Source organism: Taeniopygia guttata, chromosome 1A, assembly GCF_048771995.1.
Source record: "Taeniopygia guttata chromosome 1A, bTaeGut7.mat, whole genome shotgun sequence".
In the NCBI taxonomy this organism is placed as follows: Eukaryota; Metazoa; Chordata; class Aves; order Passeriformes; family Estrildidae; genus Taeniopygia; species Taeniopygia guttata.
Genome location: NC_133025.1, coordinates 64875359 through 64880566, shown reverse-complemented (window position 1 = coordinate 64880566; position 5208 = coordinate 64875359).

The window sequence follows — 5208 nt, the reverse complement described above, 5'->3', positions numbered from 1 at the left end:
CGGCCGCGATCGATGCGCTCGGCGCTCCAACGCCCCTTGCGGCAGCGCCGGCACCGCCCTCCCGCTGCCGAGCGGGGGGCCGCGGGTTCGAGACCGCGTCCGGCCACTGCCGTGCGCAGTGCTGGGATCCTCAGCGTGAGGGAGACAGGGAGCTCATGGAGCCGAGGCTGCGGAGACTGGAAAGGCTGAGGGAGCTGGGGGTGATCAGCCTCCAGAGGGGCCCTCAGCCCTGGGTGGCCCTGGCTGCAGGGAGGGCTCCGAGCAGGGCCCAGGCTCTGCTCTGGGGGCCCAGCAATGGCACCAGAGGAACAGCATCTGCACAGGAGGAAAAAGCACTCCCACAGGTTGCCCAGAGAGGCTGGAATTTCCTTCACTGGGGGGATTCCCGAGCCATCTAGACACGATCCAATGCCCTGTGCTCCGGGATGGCCCTGCTGGAGCAGGGAGGCGGCACCAGGCGCCCCACTGAGGGCCCGTTCATCGGGGAGAGGCTTGGAGGAGACCTTTGGGAAGAATCTGTCCGGGAAATGCGTGCTGGAGGGCGGTGAAGGGAAATGTGCACAATTCCAGCATTTCCTCACCGTTTCCCCCTTCCCTCACTGCCCATGGGGACCTGGAGGGGAAGAGGCACAAGAGCCACCATAAGGCCCAGGACAGGCTCATCCTGAGGGGACGTGTGGCCTGCCCGGACAGGCATCACCTGGTTTCACATGGAGAGCAGTTTTATCCATCATCAAACCAAATAAAGTTAGTCAGCTTTCAAAATAAAATGCAAGGTTTGATTTTTAGATCTGAATGAAAGTTAATAAACACACTGGTTGGGGTTTTTAAACAAGTTAACAGCTGCACAGTAAGCCATAATTTCTTACTAAAAGGCTAAAATCATAACTCCCTGTAACTAAAATAGAGAATCATAGACTGGCCTGAGTTGGAAGGTACCTTTAAGGTCATCCAGTCACACCCCCTGCCATGGGCAGGGACACCTTTCACTATCCCAGGGTGCTCCAAGTCTCATCCAACCTTGCCTTGGACACTGCCAGGGATAGGAAACTCTTTATGATCCCCATTTCACCTCTCCCACAAATTTAGGTGTCAGTAACCTAGTAATTTTTGTGTTAAAGGTTATTAGGTTGTTTCCCAATAGCCACAATAATAAAAAAAAACCAAACCCTCACAAAAATCCATGTGACAGAGTAACATGAGATCATCTCACAAATCAGGGTTATTAATTAGGCTGCCTCACATGAGCAGATGTAAAACCCGAAAGTCAGACTTGCTTTCAAAGAACAAGTAGCCTGGTGGTAAAACCACAAGCTTGGGATGTGGGAAAGCCTGAACCCACACAGCCACAGCTGGGATCAGAAGAGTATCCGGACAGCAGCTGCTGTTGGCAGAACCTTCTCCGTGAAAACTTCAGGTTCTGATGACAGCTTGTGCTGTCCTATCTCCATAGGATCTCAGCAAAATGTGCAAACAATCCTTCTGCGTGTCATGAGGAGGGAAAATGAATTGTTAGAATTCTGCAAAAAGCAGAATGCAAAGCTGCTTTTCTTGTGCACAGATTTTGTTTATAAATACCTATTACGAAACTACTTTTTGCTGTATTTGCATTTAATTTAGGAATGTCTTCTCGTGCTCATGTGTGGAGTGGTTTGAAAACAGATCAAATAAATGAGCTGATCAAGAACATTAAGTGCCAGCGCATTCACTGCATTGATATGAAAGCTGGTGATAGTCAGCACAAGTGATGGAAAACCTCTTAGATTCTGTGGAAGTTTCCATCTTCATTTTAGTGATTGTTTCTTTGGCGTAATTTGCACAGGGGATTCTGAACACGTGCAAAGACAATGCACACCCTCAGATCCCAGAACACTTCAGTGTGCTGCAGCTACATACTCCTGTTAAGTTAAAGCATATTTTCAATTCAAAAGTTTCTTCACAATGGCAATAAAATATTCCAGTCCCTGTCTTCTGGATCCACCACAGGTATGGAACATTGAGGGCAGCACCAGTCACAGCTCCTTTCTCCAACAAGATGCCTCCCTTATGATATTGAGCACTAGGCCAAGTACAATCCCACATTTACAGCATTTACAGCACTCAGATTTGCCTGTTCCTAAACATGATGCAATAAATTCAGTGACATTTTCACTTTGAGACTATAGGAGCATTCCTCACCTGTCAGCAGTGGTGGGCTGGGGGCCAGGACATGTAAAATTCAGCTCCAGCCTGGGGATGAATAATAAGCTTTCCTTGTTAGCAGAGAGCATCAGACAAGCTGGGACAAGAGTTAATTTTCCTGTGGATTTTCCTGGCATTGAACTCTATGCAAAGCAGATGCAAAGCTAGTGTAGTGTTAGCACAGAAAGGTGAGTGTGTTTTCTGCAGCTTCAGGTTTGCCTGCTGTGAATTAGGAATATTAGTAAAGGGAATTTTTTTTTAGATAGGCCAAGGGTGGTAGTGATACCTCCATTTGGGATCTGCTAGCCTTGAGGTTTTACCTTTGCCTCTTCTCCCCCCAGGAAAATTAAGACTTTTAAGGAAGGACTGCCAACTTCCTTCTGCTGCTCTCTTGCTGAGATCACCTACAGAGGATTTTTTCATTTTAAGTTCTGTTTAGAACAGTACAAATGTGCTTGCAATTTTTTGTCTGCTGACACAGCAGGATACAATTATATTCCCCAAGACTTTTAACTCGCTAACTGTACTCAAGACAGGATCTACAAGACATTTATACAGTCAACTTAAACATATAAATATTTGCATCCATAGATAAATATCTCTATATGTGCAATTTGGAATATATGAGCTTATATTAAAATAAAAGCTATAGTTCTCATGAGATGGTGACTTTAATGCCCTGTCAAATTTCCTGGAGTGGTCTGGGGGGCTCCAGTAATTTTACATGTATAGATTGAAGTCTAAAGCAGCTGAACTCACCCAGAATATGAATACAGCACGTCTGGGCTCACACTGAACGTGAATGTGTATTGTTCCATCATTGCAATTCTTTTTCAAATTATGGGATGGACCCCAAGAAATCCAAAAACACAAAACCAAAAATCACATTTCAAACCCTCAGCTATGTAAAGCACAAGTCTAGGTCCTGCTCCATTTGCTTCAGTGGCAACTTGGTTGGCCACTACCTACTTCAAGCACAAGAATAGCACAAGGTCCTGCAAACCTTCCTTCTTTTTTTAAACATGTAGGGACTAAAGGAAACGTGGCTAATGCATTTTTCTGCAATAACATTAGATTTGGCTTAAAAATAACATGCTAAGATACATGGTATTTGTGAATGGTTTGACTTTTGGTTTAATTCATCTGTCTGTGACTTTTTGAATATAGTTCTCTACTGAAAATGGGGTGGGGAGAAAGGAACAACTGAACTGTGAACTATTCTTTACAGAACTGGATGCTTTTGCCATCCCACTAATGTCATCTGGCATTAATTAACATAGCATCTCTCTAATTATATTGTCAGCATACAGCCACCAAATTAAAATACAAAGAGAATCATTAAAATTTCCCAATTTGACTTCAGCATTTCTTTTAAAGCACGATTTTTCAACTTTTGTGTACGTAGGAAATCATCCAAAGCCCACTGAAGTCAATGGGTTTCATCCCAGTGGGGCCCAGAAATGTTTGGAAAATATCAGTGGGGTGTCCAAATTGCCTCTCTACACCAAGTGATTTGATGCCTCTTTTCTATTCTTGGCACCAGCGGCTCAGCACCCAAAATTGAGGGTGCAGGGCTGGTGGGTCCCTCAGGGGAGTGAGGTCCATCCTATGGGAAGGAAAAGAGGGCATTAGGCACAGTGGAAGTCCACCATCCCTCTGCTCCCTAAAAGGAACACAGGGAAGAAGGATTTTCACGCTACCTGAGACAGCGTGGAAAAGCAGGAGTGGTGCAGCATAACCTACCTCCATCCCAGGTTTCTGTGTCATGTCAGGATCAGCTGGCCCCTGATGCTCTCCTGGTGAGTTTTGTGGCTCTGTCTTCTGTGGAGGAGAACTGGTGCCTTGGCAGAGTGTGTGCTTTCAGGCAGGGAGGGCTCTGAGGCCTTGAGCAAACCCTTGGGGCTCCAGCTAAGTCCATCCTGCCTCAAAGCACCCTGTCTTTGGGCCAGAGGAATCCATGTGTGGGGCTGATCCAGGCTGAGGGCAAGCCCAAAGCAAAACATTGCCTTGGTTTTGCCTTTTGGTATGGCCTAGAGCTCAGTCCTGCTCTCAGTGAATGGCATTGCTGCCACTTGTTTGTGCCTGGCCTCACACATTAGCACTGTCTGCCCTTCAGCATCATTGGCCTCTGCAGGCATCCCTTGGTGTTATTAAAACCTTTGGGATCGAGCTGATTTCTACCTCACCAAGAGCTTCACCTCTCTGGATTTGGAAAAACTATACATATCCCCGAGATGATCAGAAACACATGGAAAAATATTAAAATGGTTCATAAAGAGAAAAAAAAAAAAGAAATATTTTCTTTCCAAGACTTTTACTGCTGAAGTTTTACTTCAGGGGGAAAAAAGAAGATGCTTGTCAGCACTTTAGAAACGACGTTCCTTTTTCCACCTCAGCAGCCCTTTGCCTATTTTGCCTAGACCTGTTAAGCTGAGTATGTTGCTACAGCTCAGGACAAGTCATGGAGAGCTAATATTTTTCAAAGAAATAAAAAATGTTCCAGCAGCAGTAGCAGCTCACGTTTTTCTTGGACAGGACGTATTTCCCCATCTCCCCTGGGAAACTCGAAGCAGAATCCCAGGGTAGCCTTTCTCACTGACTGCTGTGCTTGTGTGTCAGCTCTTTGGGGAGTATGAGCCAGACTGGGAAAATCATTCTCTGGAGATGTTGGACAGTTTGAAGACGTAGGGAAGGTGGTGGCTTTGGAGCAAGTAAGTAGTTTAAATTGAAATCACCAGTTCCACACAGAAAATTCCAGCTGGCAAATGCGTGTTTCTCTATCAGGGCCATCATGTGGCTGCCCATATTTGCCACCAGAAGGCTGGTTAGCACAGGGATGTGTTAATTCCTGCTGGGAGCTCTGAATGCAGAGGGCAAGGAGCACACTTGGCTTATCTTACATGGAAAATGGGTGCTGCCTCTTCCATGAAAATGTATATATCTCTTGCTATGGTATCTTCAGGACCTGTCAATGATTCTTATTCACTGCTGTCCCGAAAGCTAAAATATAGAGTGGCATTTTTGGCC